A 21,873-nucleotide genomic window follows, 5' to 3' on the forward strand; every position below is an offset into this window, starting at 1 on the left:
TTAGCGGTGGAGATGGCGGATCTCATCCTGGATGAGATAGATTTCAAGCTTGATGCAGCGAAATTCTACTGTGACAGCAAAGTTGTGCTCGGTTACATCTCCAATGAGTCAAAGAGATTCTTCATATATGTACACAACAGAGTTCAGCGAATAAGACAATCAACATGCCCCGACCAGTGGCACGATGTGCCCACAGAGCTGAATCCAGCTGACCTCGCCACCAGGTCAGTGCCTGCCTCCCAGCTCTCCAATACAATGTGGTTTACCGGGCCAGCTTTCTTACACAAACCTGACCAAGCTGACCATACAGCACAAGAATCATTCAAGCTCGTCAGCCCAGATCTAGATGTGGAGGACCGTCCTCATGTGATCAGCTTAATGACTCACACCCAAGAGAGCCTACTTACCTGTGAGCGCTTTGAACGCTTTTCAACCTGGCGATCGCTCGTTAGAGCCATAGCTTTCTTAATCCATGTGACTCGCTCTCACAAGTCCGATCCTGGCAGCTCGTCAAACAAATGCAGAGGTTGGCACTGGTGCAGGAAGCCTCATTCCCCAGACGAGTTGGCTGCAGCTGAGAACATTATCATCAGGTCAGTTCAAGTTCAGGCGTACTCTGAGGAGTACAGACCACTTGTTGAAAAAAGAACCATTACCAAGACCAGTTCACTGTGGAAACTGAATCCAGTTTTGAATGACGGCCTCATCAGAATTGGAGGACGGTTGACGCATGCAGAACTGAGCTTGCAAGAAAGGAGTCCTGTTGTCCTGCCACAAGCCACATCACAACATTGCTCACAAGACACCACCATGAACTGACAGAACACCAGGGCCGCCAGTTCACTGAGGGAGCCATTCGAGCAGCCGGCTTGTGGATTGTCAGCGGCAAACGGTTGATTGGGTCTGTCTTACACCAATGCGTCACATGCAGAAAGCTCAGATGGAGAACGGAGGAGCAGAAGATGGCTGATCTGCCTCCGGAATGACTTAGTTCATCGCCACCATTTTCATACGTCGGCCTGGATGTTTTTGGCCCTTGGACTATCACTACTCGCCGCACCAGAGGAGGCGCCGCTCATTGCAAACGCTGGGCTATGCTATTCACTTGTATGTGCACAAGAGCTGTGCATATAGAAGTGATCGAGTCCATGGACACGTCCAGCTGCATTAATGCATTACGAAGATTCTTCGCCATCCGCGGGCCAGCAAAGCAGCTAAGGTCCGACTGTGGAACAAATTTCATTGGAGCCTGTCGAGAGCTAGAGTTAGGGAATGAACACAACCAAAGGCCAAGCATCCTGACATACCTAAGCCAGCAAGGTTGCACATGGGAATTTAATCCTCCACATGCTTCACACATGGGTGGTGCGTGGGAGCGCATGATGGAGTGTCGCGGCGCATTCTGGACTCAATGTTGCGACAGAACAAACCACCTCAGCTGACGCACGAAGTGCTGTGCACCTTCATGGCTGAAGTGTCAGCAATCATTAATGCGAGGTCCCTTGTTCCTGTTTCTTCCGATCCAGATTCACCATTCCTTTTAACTCCAAACATGTTACTCACACAGAAGGGCTGTGTACCCACTCCTCCTGGAGACTTCACTGACAAAGACCTCCTGAAGAGCCAGTGGAGAAGAGTACAAGCCTTGGCCAGTAAGTTCTGGAGCCGCTGGCGCACCGAGTACCTTCCCACTTTGCAAAGCCGGTGGAAGTGGAACGAGGCTCGTTGGAATCTCCGAGAAGGTGACATCGTCTTACTGAAAGAAAGCCAAGTATCCCGCAATGAGTGGCCTATGGGTCGTGTCACCTCTGTCTTCCCCAGCAAAGACGACAGGGTGCGAAAGATAGAGGTGAAGGCCACTGTTCAAGGGACGGTCAAAAAGTTCTTCAGACCCATCTCAGAGGTCGTCGTACTCTTACCTAAGGAGGACTGAGTGTTATTGATTCCACAGTTCTGTATGTTCTATAAGTAGTGGCATCTAATAGACGCCAGGCGGGGAGTGTTCTGCCTTATAATTGCAGGAGTTTCGTTTTGTTGCCGCCAGTAGGTGGCAGTAAATGGAAATGGCCGGTAGGGTCACTCAACAGGATGTAGTATAGTGATAGCAAACAAAGAGGTCACAGCAGCATGGAGCGTACTGCAAGTTAATCCGCTGTAATCTTACATTGTTACGCCTTCGAAAGCATTGCCTGTGAGTTGAATGGTTTCATTACATATTCATGTTTAGATGTTAGTTATATCTCATGTATGTAACAAGGTGCATTTCTTTTTTCTTTCTCAGTTTTACTCCAACCCAATGCAACTGATTTGTATTGTTTCATTGACCTCATGCAAGTGTGGCATTATTAAACACCGGAGCTTGGATGCTACATCCTGACTCCCATGTCATTATTGAAAGGAGTTTGGCTGGCTGTCTAACTGCGTACAGACACATACATGTAGGGAGGACAGTACAGTAAGTTTTAAAAATCATTTTTTTAAAGGGCTCCCCTGACTCCACAAGCGTTGTGATCACCACCCCGCCCCCCTCGCCCCGTAGCCCACTCCAACACCTGTCTCTGACCTTACGTGAGGGCATTGCAGTAGCCCAACCTTGATGTCCACTTCGCTGGCAAGCTGCCTGCGGTCGTGCAGCAGGCGCCCGCAGCTCACTAATTTAGATGAAGGCTGATGCCCAATTTCAATCGGGCTACGGGCCCATGTGTTTTGGCGCAGGGGATTGTTCCTTGCACCCAGTTTGTGCCAGCTGGACATCACTATGCAATCTCCACCCTGAAGAATTTATACATCAGTTCTTTTCTATAAAAACAGTCTATTTTGATGGTTTTATCTCTCTACCATTTTGGAATCAAGATTACAAGAAACTAGGCTGTCTTTAGCGCATTCAGTGTATCCCACAGTAACCTTATTTCTAAAATATGATAGTTGCGGAATAAAATAGATCCCTGCTGCTGGAAAACACTGAAGAGCATTTCAGTGATTTAGTCACCAAAGCCTTAATTGGGGCAAAAATAAAGCTACTGAGAGCTGCATTTCTTCATTGACAATAATTTGTGTGAAAAAGACCCCGATGTTAACTCGGAGGCGCGTTGGGAGTGGGGGCAGGGCGGCGGGGGGGGGGGGCGGGTGGTGGCAGGGTCCGATATTGCATGGGAAACCTGCAAGTATTTAGCCTGTCTGTCAGTGTCATTTTAACGCAGCCTGCTCATTAGTATTTTACTTCCGGTTTTGGCGTCAATTTCGCAGCAGCGGGTGTGGTGCGCCCCCGCATGACGTGATCTCAACTCCAGTATTTAAAGGGCCAATCCAAAGATGGAATTTGGAGGATTTTGGAGTTGGAAATAAGAGAAGACAAGGTGTGACAATGGATTCCGATGCTCAAAGGTTGTGTCCCGCTTCTTTTGATGTACTGCTGGGGGTTGTAAGGAGCTAGAGAGAGATACTCTTCCCCAGCAATGGGAGGAAGAAGCCTGCTTCTGCCACAAAGAAAGCATGGCTGGAGGTAGCCCAGGAGTTCAGCAGCAGAAGCATTGTGCCACACTCCTGGGTTCAGTGCAGGAAGCGCTTTAATGATTAATCAGGTCAGGAAAGGTGAGTACAGTTGCACATTCACCTACATCCTGCTGTGTGCATCATCACACTCCCTCACTCTGTTTGCTCAAGCCTACTCCATCACATCACTCCTCAGACCTCTTAACTTGCAAGCGCACTCATCCTTCTCTTTCTGTGTATTTGCTCACATCCCCATTCATCCATCCACCACTGCCACTCACCCTTATCCTTATCCAATTTCATGCCTCAACAAAAAACAAAGGTGGACACATGCCATTACATTTACTCATAGGTCTGTTCTTTCCCCCATTGCAGGAGAAGAGAGCACAGAACTCTAGGGAGAGGGAGAGAAGCAGAGGTGGTCCTCCACAGATTTGCCAGCTAACAACTGCAGAGGAGGAAGCGCTGGAGATCAGTGGCATTTTGGTGCCCCTGGCCTTCAGGGATGGGGACCTCCCAGCTACCTGGTGACACAATTAAATATCAGCGACCCACATGTCATACAAAACTCAGTCATGTTGTCTTGATTTCAACAGCGAGTGAAATATGATCGTCCTCATAATGATAAGTTACAAGATCTAATCTTGCCAGTACTAATTCATATCTTTTCCCTCCACCAGGACCTTCACGCATGCAGCAGGCGTCGGTGGACCTCATGGATGATGAATCCTCAGAGAAGCTGTTTTGTTCTGAGCGGCACCATCACAGGACTCATGCTTACCATGCACCAACGCAGATAATCTCACTTTGGTGGGACTAGTTAGACAGATAGTTAGGTGTACACCTGGTGATTCACACTTCACAAGTGAGCAAAAGCAGACACTGGTGGCAGGGACAACTGTGGAGTGTTCACGTCGGAGGGTGCAGCCCTCTACAAGCTCTGCTTATCTGGACACAGGTGCTGTACCCCGGGGGCTGTCGATGAAAGCGATAATTAGTGAGGAGCAGCAGAGAATGTGTAACGTACTGGCATGCCTTCCAAGCAAACTGACCACGACTGCAGAGAGAATGGAGCAGTCCGCCTCAAGCATGAGCGGGTTGATGTTGCAAGGCATTGCGATAATGTCTTCTTCCATGGATAGAGTGCCAGCTCCGTGGAATATCAAACATGGCAATCAAATGAGTCTATTCATGCCTTGACCACGGCTGTGCAGGCTCTGTATACCAACATGTCTGATGCCTTCAATGGGCTGACAGTTACCTTAGCCTTGGCCTTCCAACATCACACTAATCTGCACGAAAGTGCTCTCCAGCAAAATGATAGCAGTGAAGTGCGGCTGACCTATGACAGGGATGGTGGTGAAAGGGGACATGGAAGTGGGGAATCCACTCAAAGTGCTTCCACTTCTCAGCCATTGTCCCTCCTCAGTCAGTGCCCGACATGCTGCCTTGTGTCCCGATGGCCAAGTCTGCCCCTTCACAGCTGCAGGTGGAGCAGTCTTTGGCGAGGCCTTCACGGGCTCTAAAACCCAGAAGTCATTGGCCAAGAGCATCTCGGCAGTCAGAGCAGGGATCTGAGCAGCCTGCCGCTCCCTCAGCTGAAGCCACAGGAGTTGCACCACATAGGAGAGGTAGGAAAAGGAAGAGTAAAGCTTTGTAGCTGCACAAAGGTATGCACATGGGTGTATGAGAAAATGTTATGTTGTGAAGTGTCTGTTCTTTAGTAGAATCACATAAATTTTGTTCTTTTGCACCACTTTTTTGTCTTGCCCATTCTTGGGTGCTGGGCGGCAAGTTGCCTTTTAACTTGTTTGTTGATGAATGTAAAGACATGAATTGACGGGGACCAATGAGGGGATGTGCAAGGGGTGGTTGGTTATTTGCAGGACTGCTCTGTGTCAGCCATATTGGCAGGGGGGCAGGAAGAGTAGCTGTTGCATGTGCTTCTGACATCGGTCCACTGGTGCAACCTAAGTGAACCTTGCATTAATCACCATCTCGGGCAGCAATGTGAGCAGCTGGTGCTGCATTGCCCTCATCACATTCCTCCACCTCGTCTTCCTCCTCCTTCTCCTTGGAATTGTCCACAGACTATGTGCTCTGTATCTTGTTCCTCCTGCAGGTCCAAACCTCACAGCTGCACAATGTTGTGCAGAGCGCAGCACACCACATCCATTCTGGACTCACTGGCTGGTGTGTACTGAAGGGCGTCTCCAGAGCTGTCTAGGCACCTGAAGCACATCTTCAGCATGCCAATGGCTTATTTGATCATACATCTGGTGGTTATATGGCATTCATGTAGCGCTGTTGGGCTTTGTTGGTTGGGTTTCTGATGTATTCAATAGGATGACAGTTATCTTAGCCTTGGCCTTACAATGTCACACTGATCTGCGCTAAAGTGCTCTCCAGCAGAGTGGTAGCAGTGAAGTACGGCTGGCCCATGAGGGGGATGATGGCGAAAGGGGTCATGGAAATGAGACCTCCACTCAAAGTGCTTTCACTTCTCACCCATTACCTCCTCCTCAGTCAGTACCTGGCATGCTGCATCGTGTCCCAATGGCTGAGTCTGTCCCTTCACAGCTGCAGGTGGAGCAGTCTTTGGCGGGGCCCTCACGGGCTCCATCATCGGGGCTCCATGAGCCAAGTTTGAAGTGGGTATCACTTGTCTCCTAGCAGCCACCCCTTAAGTGTGCTTTCAGGTCCAATGATGTCAGGAAACTTGGATTGCTGCAGGGTGAAAGCATCATGGCAGCTCCCCAGGAATCTTGCATACACCTGTAGAAATATCTTTTTGTGGTTGCATACCAGCTGCACTTTGATGGAGTGGAAGCCCCTGCGGTTCACAAATACTCCTGGTTGATCTAAGGGTGTAGGGATTGCCATGTGTGTGCAGTCGATGACACCTTGCAGCTGTGGGTAGCCAGTCAGAGACACAAACCTGAGTGCCCGCTCATTCAGAGTGGCTTCATCACAGCCGGAGCTGGAAAATTCATGCTCACTCTTCATTAACATGATTGTAGTCATAATTTCAGCACTAAAACTAATGCTTATTGGCTTAACACTCAACAGGTGGATCAATATCTGGGCCAGTCTAATTGACAGTCATGTGTACCACAGGCTTTTTCCACTACTTAAAGGGGAGGTGCATTGATGCTACAGCACCTCATTGTGAGGGCAGTTGGATTTGCAGCTGCCCAAACAAGCAGAAGGAAAAGCTCAAGCAAGAGTTGTGTGCACATAGAAATGGCAGATCAGGGAGAGAGCGAAGAGGTTCTCCGACAAAGCTCTGGAGGCACTCATAGTAGCCGTGGAGAGGAGGCGGGCTGTCCTCTATCCGCAATCTGGCAGGAAGCCGTGGTCCTATATGTCACACATCATGTGGCAGGAGATAGCAAACAAGTGCTGGCCAGCACTGAGGTTCCCAGGACCTGAATCCAGTGCAGGAAGAAGTTTAATGACCTCACACGAGTGGTCAAGCTGAGTGAAGGCTTCAGCAAATGCCATTATCCACCATTTGCACCACAAGCCTCACTTCACCACACCCCCATCACTCACTTACCAACAATTTCTACCTATCACAACTCACACCTCACAGTCATAGCTTTACTTCACTCTCACAACCTTACTACTGCTGCAACACTCACAACCACATCTCACGCCTTGCACACACTGACAGTTATTCAACTATGGCCGGCACATCACCCAAACACATTACACTACACTCACTCACACACTTCTCTATCTCTTGCAGGCCAAGCCAGCACATAATCGCCGGGAGCAGCAGCAGACAGGTGGTGGCCAGGCGGACATGCCAGACTTCAGCCAGCAAGTACTCCAGCTAATTGGGTGGCATGTGGTAGCAACCATGGCAACCGGCGAGGTTCAACCCCTTGGGGACAACAACAGTATGTTCATTCCTAATCCTCCTTTTCACATCCCACTTTCCCCTCAGCCCACATCCTTTCTCACTTTCATGCTGTATGGATGCATTTCTGGCTTTCCTACCCTCCTACCCCCCTCCCCTCATCATAACCCAACTCTTGTGCCTTTCTGCTTTCAGATAATCAACAAGCACCCGAGCAGCCTGTCGCCAATGTCATCGAAGAGAGCGAGGAGGAAGAAGACCGCACCACATCACTGCATCTCTCACACGAGTACTTTACAGGCTAGTGTAGATGCAGGATCTGCACAGGGTGAGGCACTGGGCTCGAGTGGGTTGTAGCAAGGCCAGGGGGAAAGGGTAGCTCGGGGGCCAGCTCCCCAGAGGGCAAGTTCGTACGCGAATTCTGCTGCACAGGACACATATGAGTACCTCGATAGGGCGGCCTTCAGAAGAAGGGTGATGGGCATGCACATTGAATTGATGGGTGCAATGGCAAGCCTACCAGAAAGCATCTCAGCAATGTCAAGGAGTATGGAGGAGTCTGCCTCCAACATTGCACGGGGCTCTGCGCAGAGCATAGAGCCCAGGATTTCCAGGCTGGAAATTATGGTACACTCCCAAAGAGACGGTGTTGACCCAGATGTGATGGTGCGCATGATGGGCGATGTCGCAGCTTCCAGTGAAGCACAGGCGGAAGTGATCCAACAACTTAGCGCAGCAGCAGAAACTCAGACTGCTCTCACGCTGGCTCAGTGTGATGCCACCCAATTTCAGACCACTGTCATGCAGTCTCAGCTTGAAGTCACCCAAGCTCTGACTGCTGCCATCATGGCTGGGTTTACCACTGTCAACTGGGGCTTGCAGGGTGTCACAGCAGGCCAGCAATCTGTACTCCAATAGATTGCTAGGAATGCTGAGACACCGCCCTGGGGGAGTGGCAGTGGAGCAGGACCCTGCTGTCATCTCTCAAGATGTCAGTATTTCTGTTCCCACCTCTGCCACTTCCCTTGTTGCTGTCTGCCAGCCAGCCAGCCCAGGCTGCAGCAGCCCATGCCGAGGTGGTGCAGTCTACAGCCGGGCCTTCTAAGGCCACAGCTGCTAGAGGTTGTCTTGCAAGGCCATCTGAAGTCTTCTGCATGGAAAATCAGCAGTCTTCCACCAGCCATGCTGCAGCCATTGGGGAAGCACTTCATAGGAGCACCAGATTAGGAAAAGGCACACATACTTTCTTCATGTAAATATGTGTGAATTGATTTTTGATAAATTTATAATTTTGTAGTGTCTCTCATTTCAGCTTTGTGCCCAGCAGGATGTTGTGATATTCCATGAGACATGGATGGTATGATATGGTGAGCAACGGGGATCTGGGGTTTAATTAATTGGAATTGGAGTCTGATGAGCCGTTCATGGACAGCCCATCCGGAAGGACGATTGGCTGCCTACCTCTTCCCTCCCTCCTCTTCCTCTTGCTCCTTGTCGTCGTCCTTGTCCTCCTCCTGAGGTGCTGCCGCAATCCCTGGTGGCAAGGGCTGTGCTCTCATAATGACCAAGTTGTGAAGCATGCAGCAGACCACCACGAAATGGGACACCCGCTCCACTGAGTACTGGAGGACTCCTCTTAAGTGGTGAAGGCAGCGGAATCAATATCCTGGCAAAGCCACATGCTTGTTTGTCTTGCTTCCCTCTGCTCAGAGAGAAGACAATGTAGTCCCTTCTCCTGGTGCAGAGAGCCTCAGTGACCTCCCGGATGCAGCAATGGACGGCGAACTGTGAGATGTTAGCTATGTCTCCTGTTGCAGACTGGAAGGATCCACTGGTGAAGAAATTGAGGTTACGATGACCTTGACTGCCAATGGGAGAGCCGTGGTCAGCCTGCTCTCAGGTTGCAGGTCTGTTTGCAGGAGGTGGCAGAGTTCTGTGACCACCTCCTTGATGAAGCATAGCCTCCTAATACACTGCTCCTTGCTTATGTGGAGGTAGAAGTGCTCTTGGAAGACCCAAGGTGGGTAAGGCCTCCTGTTGAGAGCCCTCATGGCCCTCCTCCTCCTCCCTCTGCGTGCATGTTCCCGTCTTTCTCACTGCCACCACTCCCTCTGCTGAAGATCGTGGAACATGAGGTCGACTGCCGGTACAGCCCCCATGACTGTGAGCAAGTGGTGTGAGTAGAAGCCTTTAATAAATAATGAAGGCGTTCTGCACTTGCAGCAACACTCCTTGTTACCAGAGAACCTTGAATGAAGTTAATAAAGCTGCTGGAGTTGCAGAAAGTAGCACAGAGCCAGTCAAACTGCAGAAACATGTCAGGTGCAACTGATTGCTGATGATCCCTTTAAATACCGCTGCTGGAGCCTCCTTCCTGCTTTTAAATGCTTGCCCTGCTAACCGTTGTTAAGGCATGCTGGTAAGGGCAACGGCAAAATCCAATGTTGCTAATCGGGTGTCAAGTGAGCCTTGCACACTCACTGATGTCATGATCTGGTTAATTTCAATCCCTCCAGCGATTGCTGATATCGGCAGCGTTGCCAGCCATCGCAAAATGGCGGCTGCCGTGGAACCCACTGCCATTTTTTTAGCTCGATTATGGCAGTAACGGGTGGTGTTAAACTCCCACATTTTTAGCCCTAAGAACTTTAATCGAATGTTCTCATTATGTTTTCGTTGAAGCATTATGCAGCTCTCCAGCTCCTTGCTAGCAGGGAAGTGCGGGTGGCCCATGAGAGGGATGGTACAGTCATCTGTATATTGTGCAGATGAAGAAACACTCCGGTTCATAGAGGACACAAGATCCATTTATCAGAGTAGTCATTGATGCTTAATCAAGAAAAAGATCGAGCTTAAAAACCCAAAGACATAACTAGGTCTTTGCACTAATTTGGTTCAGTTGCTGCTCATACAAAATAAGCAGCAATTTCTGCAAATCAATTTTTTTTAAGTTCTTGCTGGCTCATGTTTATTAGTTACTTAAATAAAAGATGTTCAGTTGTCTCTCCACTGTCTTCTATTTCCCATCCCATATTTTCAGACTCATTTCAAACGTGGATGGAATCCATTCAGCATGGTGGTTGCTCGTCTTCAGAGGTGTAATTATAACTCATACTGAAAATTCAGTCTGATTTTTCACTCTTCTAAAGATGTTACAATATTCATGTGAAGATTGGTGCCTGGTATACACTGTGAATCACGTCATCAATGTAAATGTTGCACAAGTCTATTCAGCAAATTTGTGATGCAGTACCGTACCATAAAGCACAGAAGCTTCACGATCAAAATGTGTTCATCAGGCTTTTCTATCAATGCAATGGCCCAGAAATTCGGGTCGGAGGCTTCCCGCGGATGCAAGCCCCCGACCTGCACTTACCTACCCCGCCGGCCGTTGAGCTGTGGGCCCGCGTGGGATTCTGATCCTGGGCCTCCTCCAACTGCTGGCGTGCAGTGCTTGCGTATCCCAGGGGCGCAGTTAGTTCGATGCGTCCCCTGGGATCACGTGGGCCACGGAGAGCCAATGGTAGCAGGGAATGCTTCATTCATAAGTTTGACAGGCCTGTCAAACCTATAAATACTATAAGCCCCAAAACATCACTAAATCTTCAAATAATTTTTTTTTTTAAATCACATTTTTAAAATAACTATAAATTACATGAAATAACTATTTTAAACAATAATTTAAATTTTTGAAAAAATTAATTACATTTTCTAACGGGGTTAAAAATAAACTTACCTTTCTTTAAAGTATTAAAAAATAATAAACCTGTGGAAAAAATGTTTCAATTTTAATTAATTCACCACTTACCTTGTAAAAAGCAAGCCTTGCGCCTGCTTTTTAAAAGTGTAACTCCTGGAGACTTACCCTCCCGGGAAAACCTGCAAAAAAAATGTAAGTTCGATGCGCACGCGCTGCCTCTCCTGCACACGCGTTCGACCTCTGAACCCCTCCTTTCAGGGGAACGGAAGTGCCGGTTTCCCGCGCATGCAGGAAACCGGCACTTCCATTGGGCCTACGGGTGAGTAATCCGTGTGTACTCGCCCGCGGAGACCCGAATTTCTGGGCCATTATTTCTTATATTCACCCTCCCTATTTTTAGAACACCCCTTGAAATTAGGCAGCTTGCTTGGGGAAAGGGCAGCAGGGGGAACCAATGTCTTGCCACTCATGGCAAAATGTACCAGTGCAATAATGGCCATAACCAGTAGGCTCCTGGCTCGTAATTCTATGCTGAGATTGCGTTCATTTTTCAACTGCGGTGTATGTATATCCCTATTTAACAGCAGCATGAATTGGTGAATTTGTTTCAATTGTATAAAGCTGTGTTTATCTTTGAAGTAGTAACAGGGAGGTTGGTGTTTTAGTTAAACTGCAACGACTGGAATATTCTTTGGTGTTGATGGTTACTGGGCGTGGGAAAAAGTGGAGCTGATAAGAATTTGCCAACCAAAATGGCCTGGTTTAAACTGACATGCTCCTAGTTGGTTAATGTTTCTCTAAATATTCTGAGAGGGAAGTTGCATGTGGCTTGGCGTAGCTCCAGGAAGCTTGTTTCTTTCCCTTTCCAAACCAGCTTTGTTCAGCGCGTCTTTTGCATAGCTCAGTCTGAAACAATTTTCTTATAACTGCTACATGGTGGAAAAGTGTATATTTAAAAAAAATTAAAACTTTCCTTCTACCACAGAAAGTTCTAATTGGTCAGACGCTATTGGCTAATTTCAGCAATCCTGCACTCAAAGCATCGAGCCGTAACTGAAAGGGGCGAGGGTAGACAACAAAGCTACAACATTGTAGCACTCTTTGTGTACAGCTGTCTACTGGGTCAGCAGGGACACTGAATTTACCCCATATGTCAAGTTCATGAAAATATAAAAAAGTAAGAGGAGGACTTAATGCTTTGTTTGCACTATTTTGCGAACAATATACTTTTGAGAGAGAGGAGCATTTGAAACAAGACAATGCAAATAATCCTTAAACTCAACTTCATTTTTGTGAAGATAAGACCCCCTCTTCCCCTTTCACCAAGTTATTTTCTCACTGGGACATTGATCAACTCTGGCCAAGGAAGTGAGCAAAATGTTCTGAAACCTCTGCCAACGCCTCCCTGAGCCATTAAAGTTTATGACAGCAGTCCCATGATGATCGCTATTTATTAACCCCTCCTCCATGAGAGTAGTGCTTCCGTTCAGTTGTTTACCACAGAGTTGTGGACTGAAAATTTTAAAATTAACATGCACCCATTCGTTCCTGAAAAGGTTGGTGTGTGGTGTGTTCCTTTTTCAGTTCTTAGTGTAGCATTTTGGTATACAGTTGAGCATAAGCTCACTAATGCTCGGTTTGGGTTCTGCCAGGACCACTCGGCTCCAGACCTCATTACAGCCTTGGTCCAAACATGGACAAAGGAGCTGAATTCCAGAGGTGAGGTGAGAGTGACTGCCCTTGACATCAAGGCAGCATTTGACTGAGTGTGGCATCAAGGAGCTCTAGTAAAACTGAAGTCAATGGGAATCAGGGAGAAAAGTCTCCACTGGCTGGAGTCATACCTAGCACAAAGGATGGTTGTGGTTGTTGGAGGTCACTCATCTCAGTCCTAGGACATTGCTGTAGGAGTTCCTCAGGGCAGTGTCCTAGGCCCAAGCATATTCAGCTGCTTCATCAACAACCTTCCCTCCATCATAAGGTCAGAAATGGGGATATTTGCTGATGATTGCAGAGTGTTCAGTTCCATTCGCAACTCCTCATATAATGAAGCAGTCTATGCCCACATGCAGCAAAGACCTGGATGACATTCAGGCTTGGGCTGATAAGTGGCAAGTAATATTTGCGCCACACAAGCGCCAGGCAATATTTCCAACAAGAGAGAGTCTAACTACTGCCCCTTGATATTCAATGGCATTTCCATCACCAAATCCCCCACCATCAACATCCTGGGGGTCACCACTGACCAGAAACTTAACTGGACCAGCCTCATAAATGCTGTGGCTACAAGAGCAGGTCAGAGGCTGGGTATTCTGCTGTGAATGATTCACCTCCTGACTCCCCAAAGCCTTTCCACCATCTACAAGGCACAAGTCAGGAGTGTGATGGAATACGCTCCACTTGCCTGGATGAGTGCAGCTCCCACAACTGTCAAGAAGCTCGACAACATCCCGGACAAAGCAGTCCGCTTGATTGGCATCACCTTAAACATTCACTCCCTCCACCACCGGCGTACCAGAGCTGCAGTGTGTACCATCTACAAGGTGCACTGCAGAAATTCGCCAAGGCTTCTACGACAGCACCTCCCAAATCCGTGACTTTTATCACCTAGAAGGACAAGGGCAACAGATGCATGGGAACACCACCACCTGCAATTTTCATCCAGGTTGCACACCATCCTGACTTGGAAATATATCACCGTTCCTTCATCATCGCTGGGTCAAAATCCTGGAAATGCCTCTCTAACAGCACTACAGGAGTACCTTCACCTCACAGACAGTGGTTCAAAATAGTGGCTCACCACCACCACCTTCTCGAGGGCAATTAGGGATGGGCATTAAAGGCTGGCCTTGTCAGCGATGCCCACATCCCATGAATGAATAAAGAAAATGAGCATGAGGGACTGTACAAGACTTGGGATTGTAGAGTAGGATCTGGAATTGGATTTCAATGCTGGAGTTGAAGATAGACTGAAGGCAAGTAGTTGTAGATATTAGTGCTAGATTAGAAGTGCAGCTAGCACTGCTCTATTATAGGATCAACTGTGCTATGTTTGAGCTTGGTCTAATACGTTAGTCTTGTAGCATGACATTGATGCAGACTTTAGAAAATAATTTTAGTCTTACCTTGTTGGCCACCAGGTTTTACTGAGCAGAACATCCATGGGGCACATTCTACCCAGTATGTCCTTTAAATTGCATTGGACTATGTGAGTAGGTCCTCTAAATTGCATTGGTCTATGTGGTTAAGAATGCATACGGGATACTTTCCTTTATTATACAGTGGTGTTCCCCAGGGGTCGATTCTAGGACCTCAGCTTTTCTTGATATATATTAATGACTTGGATGTGGGTGTACAGGGCACAATTTCAAAATTTGCAGAAGACACAAAACTTGAAAGTATAGTGAACAGTGAGGAGGATAGTGATAGACTTCAAGAGAACATAGACAGGTTGGTGGAATGGGCAGACAAAATTTAATGCAGAAAAGAGCAAAGTGATACATTTTGGTAGAAAGAATGAGGAGAGGAAATATAAATTAAAGGGTACAATCCTAAAGTGGGTGCATGAACAGAGAGACCTGGGGTATATATGCACAAATTGTTGAAGGTGGCAGGGCAGGTTGAGAAAGCAGTTAAAAAATCTTGCAGGATCCTGGGCTTTATAAATAGAGGCAAAGAGTACAAAAGCATTTATAAAACACTAGCTGGAGTGCCCGGCGGTGCCGAGGCTTTTTCGAGGACATGTTGTTTGGAAGAGAGAGAGAGAGCGACTTGGGGGGGGGGGAAGAGAGCGAGTGACTGTGGGGGGGGGGAAGAGAGCGAGTGACTGTGGGGGGGGAAGAGAGCGAGCGACTGTGGGGGGGAAGAGAGCGAGCGACTGCGGGGGGGGGAAGAGAGCGAGCGACTGTGGGGGGGAAGAGAGCGAGCGACTGTGGGGGGGAAGAGAGCGAGGGAGAGGGGGGGGAAGAGAGCGAGGGAGAGAGGGGGGGAAGAGAGCGAGGGAGAGAGGGGGAGAGAGGGGGAGAGAGGGGGGGCGAGGGAGGGGGGGCGAGGGAGAGAGGGGGGGGCGAGGGAGAGAGGGGGGGTGAGGGAGAGAGGGGGGGCGAGGGAGAGAGGGGGGGGCGAGGGAGAGAGGGGGGTGAGGGAGAGAGGGGGGGCGAGGGAGAGGGGGGGCGAGGGAGGGGGCGAGGGAGAGGGGGGGCGAGGGAGAGGGGGCGAGGAGAGGGAGGGCGAGGGAGGCGAGGGAGGGTGGGGGCGAGGGAGAGGGGGCGAGGGAGAGGGCGAGGGAGAGGGGGGGCGAGGGAGAGAGGGGGGGCGCGAGGGAGAGGGGGGGCGAGGGAGGGGGGGCGGCCGGGGGGGGAGAGAGAGAGAGAGAGAAGGGGGGGGAGAGAGTGAGAAGGGGGGGGAGAGAGAGTGAGAAGGGGGGAGGAGGGGGAGGAGGGAGAGTGGGAGGAGGGGAGGAGTGTTTGAGGGGGTCAGCGAAAGATGGAAAAAATTTTTTTTTTCAAAAACGGGTGTTAAAGAAGATGGGAGGCCATCTTGAAAGTTTTTTAATGTTTTTAAAAAGCTGCCACGTAGGGGTGAGAGGAGAAGGAAGCGCAGTCTGTGAAACCAACAGAAATTTTTTTTTTTTTTTTTTAAAGGCTGCCACGGAGAAGGAAACCAACAGAAATGTTTTTATTTTTTTTTAAAAAGCTGCCACGGAGAAGGAACGCGCAGTCTGTGAAACCAACAGAATTAAAAAATTTTTTTTTTTTTATAAACGGGTGTTAAGAAGATGGGAGGCCATCTTGAAAGTTTTAAACGGGTGTTAAGAAGATGGGAGGCCATCTTGAAAGTTTTTAATGTTTTTGAAAAGCTGCCACGGAGAAGGAACGCGCATTCTTGCTGAAAACACCAAAAGTTATTTTTTTTTAAACGACTGTTAAGAAGATGGGACACCATCTTCATTGTGTTTTAACGTTTTAGACATTGTGTTTTTACGTTTTACACATTAAAAAAAAAAAATCGCTCCTAACAAAACAACAGAAATTTCACTCACTTCTTAATCTCCAAGTGACTCACGTGTACTCAGGCCAGTGTCCGTCTCTTTGTTGATGAAAGAAGGCTAAGCTAATGTATTTATAGTCTCTGAAGGATTAGGCCCCACCCAGACAATAAACACACAGAAGGTGAGAATAAAGATGGCGGCCACTCACCTCAGTTCAGAACGATAAGGCCCGCCCACACACGCACTGATTTGGTCGATCGTCATGTCACCGAAGCATAGGATTGGTCAATCGTCTTGTCACTCGACTCTAGGAGGGCCCGCTGCACATGCGACGAACCCCGCCCCCGCCACGCATTGATTGGTCGACCATCGGGTTGGTCGACCGTACGATTGGTCGACCTCAATGTCACTCTATGGTAATGAGTGGATAAGGAACGGAATGTTGAAGGTTTTTTCAGATACCGCGGGCGCAATTTTTGTCCGGCCGAAACGTAAATACGCTTACCATCGTTTTGGAACGGTGAGCTTTCTTTCGACGTAACGCACGCGTAGGTACACTCTGTAACTTTCGAGCGCATAGCCGGACAGACGCACACCCGAGGGCAGACAGAAGGACAGACAGAAGGACAGACAGATCGACTCCTTTAATATATATAGGCCTAGAAATTCAGTGCCCTTAGCGCCGATTTTGCGGCGCTAGAGGGCCTAGCGCTGCAATTGGCGCCGGCGCCTAAATTGCCTGGGGCCCTTCCGCCGCGGTAGACCGTAGCGCTGCGCCGGCCTGATGACGTCCATCGGTGTGCGCAGCGTCCCGGTTGCCGTGGTAACCCGCCCGAACTGGGAAATTGACTTGCGGCCGCCTCGCCCGTGGCAGCCGCAAGCAACGTTCTGGCAGAGGTGCCTTGCACAAGTTTGCGCCGGCGCATTAAAGGCCCCGCGGCGGCCGGCCGCTTTCCCGACCGGCCGCCTGGCCGCAGCTCCCTCCCCGGACTTCCCCACCCCCCCCGGAACAGAAGCAAGCCCGGCACTTGTCCGAGGTGCCGGGCTCATTTTTAATACGATTATCGCGGGCCGCGGCCGGGTGCAGGCAGGTCCTCCTTAAGGGAAGGAGGAGGCCTGCACTTCCGAACCTGCCGCACCGCAGCGGGCGCCCGCAGCGCCGGAATAGCGCCGAAATTCAGCGCATAGCGCCAGTTTTCAGGCGCTAACAGCTTTCAGCAGCGCCGGCAGCCGTTTGGGCGCAGAAGTACTGAATTTTTGGGACCGACCAGCGCGACTTAGCTCCGGCACTAACTTCCGGCGCTAAAGCCGTTGCTGCGCCAAAACCCAATTTCTAGGCATAGATTTATAAAACACTGGTTCGGCCTCAACTGGAGTATTGTGTTCAACTTTGGGCACCGCAATTTAGGAAGGATGTGAAGGCCTTAGAGAGGGTGCAGAAAAGATTTCTGAGAATGATTCCAGGGATGAGGGACTTCAGTTACGTGGATAGACTGGAGAAGCTGGGGTGTTGCTCCTTAGAGCAGAGGAGATTTGATAGAGGTGTTCAAAATCATGAGGGGTCTGGACAGAGTAGATAGACAGAAACTGTTCCCATTGGCAGAAGGGTCGTGAACCAGAGGACACAGAATTAAGGTGATTGGCAAAAGAACCAAAGGCGACATAAGAAAAACTTTTTTAAGCAGCGAGTGGTTAGGATCTCGAATGCACTGCCTGAAAGGGTGGTGGAGGCAGACTCAATTGTGGCTTTCAAAAGGGAGTTGGATAAGTACCTGAAGGAAAAAAAATTGCAGGGCTACAGGGAAAGGGCGGGGGAGTGGGACTAGCTGAAGTGCTCTTGCAGAGAGCCAGCATGGGCTCGACAGGGCGAATGGCCGCCTTCCGTGCTGTAACCATTCTATGATTCTATGATTAGTTGTGGCATAGACTATAAGAGCAGAGAGGTTATGCTAGAACTGTATAAAACACTAGTTCGGCCACAGCTAGAGTAGAGCATACAGTTCTGGTCACCACATTACAGGAAAGGTGTGATTGCACTAGAGAGGGTACAGAGGAGATTTACGAGGATATTGCCAGGACTAGAGAATTTTAGCTATGAGGAAAGATTAGATAGGCTGGGGTTGTTTTCTTTGGAACAGAGGAGGCTGAGGTGATACTTAGTTGAGGGGTATAAAATTATATAGGGCCTAGATAGAGTGGATAGGGAGGACCTATTTCCCTTAACAGAGAGGCCAATAACCAGGGGGCATAGCTTTAAAGTAATTGGTAGAAGGATTAGAAGGGAGTTGAGGAGAACCTTTTTCACCCAGAGGGTGTTGGGGGTCTGGAACACACTGCCTGAAAAGGTGGTAGAGGCTGAAACCCTCATCGGATTTAAAAAGTACTTGGATATGCACTTGAAGTGCTTTAAACTGCAAGGCTACGGACCAAGAGCTGGAAAGTGGGATTAGTTTGCATAGTTATTTTTCAACCAGATATGATGGGCTGAATGACCTCCTGTGCTGTAAATTTCTATGATTCTATGTACTTTATAGGACCTCTATTTGCATAGATTATTGAGGCTCTTGCCTTACTCAAGCAGACATCTGGGCTGCCCAGCAGAAGATCCAAGTTAAAATGGCGATGGAACAGGCACGGATGGGCTAGTAAGTTGGCTACTCCAAGTTTAACTCTGCTGCACTACCGTTTCCACCAGATGGAGTAAAAATCGGCCCTATTCTATACACTATACACTGAGGAACTGCATGGTTTGGTATTGTTGAATTTAATAGAATCATGAAGGAGGACAGTTCAATATGATTTGAATGAGATTTTAGTTTGGCAGTTAGCCAGTGACCCAAGGTCAAATGTGAATGTGGTGTGACTAGAGAGTCTTCTTCACACAAATTGTGATCAACACATGACATGGATTCCCAGACAGAACCGTGCAGGGGAAAACCCTGGTATTCTGTATGAACAATTGGATGCTGCAGTGGGTTTGTGAGGAACTGTAGGCTCTTACTGGTTGAATAGCCTTCCTAATACATAATTATCAGACTGGACAGCACACAACTTCAGTCAGCTGACCCTATTAGCTGAGTCAGAAGGTTGTGGGTTTGAGTCTCACTCCAGAGATTTTAGCATAAAATCTAGGCTGACACTCCACTGCAAGACTGAGGGAGTTCTGCACTGTCAGAGGTGCTGTCTTTTGGATGGGACGTTAAACTGAGGCCCTGTCTGCTCTTTCAGGTGGGTGTAAAAGATTCCATGACACTATTTTGAATAAGAGCAGGAGAGTTTTCCCCAATGTCCTGGCCAACATTTTCCCCTCAAACATCACTAAAACAGATTATCTGGTCATTATCACAATGCCGTTTGTGGGAGCTTGCTGTGCACAAATTGGCTGCCGCTTTTTCTATTTCATTGGCTGTAAAGCACTTCAGGATGTCCTGTGATCATGAAAAGTGCTATATAAATGCAAGTTCTTTCTTTGTTTCTTTTTTGATGAATAGCAATGGTTCAAGATAAACAGAAAAAATAGCTGCACAATGGTAAATTAAAGATAAATTGTCCCTGGGATTAAAATTAGCATTTGGGATTTTTTTGTTTAAGTAGCAGTTTTATTTAAAATTGAACTTTAACACAGGTTGTGTCAGGGAGCAATGCCAGAAATTTCTAGAACACAAGCTCACATCAGCAACCTCCCATACACCATTCCCAATATAGGCCGTGTTCCTGGCCAGTGGAGAGGAAGCTGTTCATTGGCTATAAGATTCAGTACTGGGAGAAAGTGAAATTTGGAGGGTCTGTCATTCTGGGCACTCTGACTCATGTCCTAATGGTTGCATTCAGTAACACTAGCAGAGACACTGGGGGGAATTTTAACCCAAAAAAAAGGTGGGCTCGGGTGGGAAGTTAAAAATCTGAATCCCAACCAGAACCCGCCTCCAAACTGCCCACTTCCGGGGGGCAGACAGCCAACCCGCTCCCAGGTAAATATTATAATCGGGCTGGCATGCCACAGATTTAACCTCCATTTAAAATTTAACAGTGGCTGGTCGGGTTTTGCAGGCCTCGTGAAATCCATCAGCTAATGGAAGACGAGGAGTGCTAGGTCCAGGAGGTAAGTGCCTTGACATATACCTTCTGGATCCATCATCCCTGCTTAACCCACAACCCCGCGATTGGAGACCTCCCATGAGCCTCCAATCTCCCCCACGAGGCCTCCGATCCCCCAATGAGGCCTCTGGTTCCCCCCACAGAGGCCTCCCCCGCCATGCTCCTCCGGCTCTTTGATGATCTATCGTCCCCCCTCCGCACTCCTCCGATGATGCTCCTGGCCCCCCGTTGATGCTCCTGTGGCCCTTCGATGATCTCTCGGCCCAGCCAACCCCGCTCCTCTGGCCCTCCAATGATCTACCACCCCACCCCCCTCCACCCGATGACCTCCTGCCCCTCCCCCCTCCCTCTGGCCCTCCGATGATCTCCTGCCCCCTCCCCCCAGCTCCTCCGGCCCTCCGATGATCCCCTCCCTCCGGCCCTCCGATGATCTCCTGCCCCCTCCCCCCTCCCTCTGGCCCTCCAATGATCTCCTGCCCCCTCCCCCCAGCTCCTCCGGCCCTCCAATGATCTCCTGGTCCCCCGATGATGCTCTTCCAGCCCTCCAATGATCTACCACCCCCCCAATCCCCCACCCCCCCCAGCTCCTCCGATGATCTCTCGGCCCCCACCCCCTCTCTCCCTCCTCTCTGCCGCCTAGAACCACAGGCCTACCTGCCCGCAGCCAGCCAGCCTTTCAATCTGGTTGGCTACGGGTGGGAAACAGAGGTTTCAAATGCAAATCATGCCCTGCCGTTAAATTCGGCAGGGCCTGCGGGAACCCGCCCCCCCCCCCCCCCCCCCCACCCTGGCTCCCAACCCGCCAAAGGATTAAAATTCAGGCCACTGAAGCAATTTCACACTTTATTCTCGCAACTAGAAATGGTAAATAGTTTGGGAAGAAACCAAAAAGAAAAAGGGAGAAACAAAAAGTGGTAATGGGCTAACCAGATTGAAACGGAACCAAGTCAATTTGTTTTGCTCACTCCTGCAAATCTCTTAGGGAAGTAGAGTTTAAAAAGCATTTTATGAAATTAAGCATTTCTATCAGAACTAGGACACTTAACTGGAATCAGGTCGTGTTTATATTTTAAGACAACAATCTCATGGTAAGGCAGCTCAGAAACTTCTTTCTACTTATTAGAATGTTTTAAGATGATTTAAAAAGCCATCTATCCCAGCATTCCTTTCTGTTAGCATTTTTAGCGGTAGAGCAAATGTGAGAGAAAGGGAAATCTTAATCTTGTCTCTATATATGAACAACAGGTCTAGGGAATGGGATACACATTTGGCCTAAACACTTACTGTACTATAAACAAAGCTTGTAGCACAGAGGCAAAGGCTGAAAAGATTCTAAGCTAAACGTGCAAACTATGTGTTACGTAAGCACAGGCCAGGTTGTATTATAGTATAAGAATAGAACCAGGTCCCCTTTAACTTCAGGGCATTCTTGAGGGCCAGGAGCAATGCAGAGGGCCTGGAGGGCAGGAGCTGGGCACTCCAGGTCTTGTGTTGGTCTCTGACACCAGAGAGTGTTATCGGAGTGTGATGAAATATTTCCATTCATCACTGCCTGTGACTGAGATCGGTTTCAGTGTCATTTCCCTTCCCCCAGACCTCATTGTATTGTGTACTGGAATGTGCTGTATTGTATACTGGAATGTGCTGTGTGTAGGGCTCCGCCCATACCTGGCCCCGTTTGTAAGCTAGCTTTCAGTCTAGCCCCAATCTCCAGAAGGACGACATCTC

At 48.8% G+C, this 21,873-nt stretch overlaps 1 long non-coding RNA gene across 1 annotated transcript in view; it reads right to left on the bottom strand.

Moving 5' to 3' along the window:
* LOC147114103 (uncharacterized) overlaps nucleotides 1-21,873 on the bottom strand; it is a 212,716-nt gene that overhangs the window by 180,224 nt on the left and 10,619 nt on the right. The gene's annotated exons all lie outside the window — the stretch shown is intronic.

The sequence above is a fragment of the Somniosus microcephalus genome, chromosome 8 (assembly GCF_052327205.1).
Source record: "Somniosus microcephalus isolate GS21.2 chromosome 8, FLI_Smic_1.0, whole genome shotgun sequence".
NCBI lineage: Eukaryota > Metazoa > Chordata > Chondrichthyes > Squaliformes > Somniosidae > Somniosus > Somniosus microcephalus.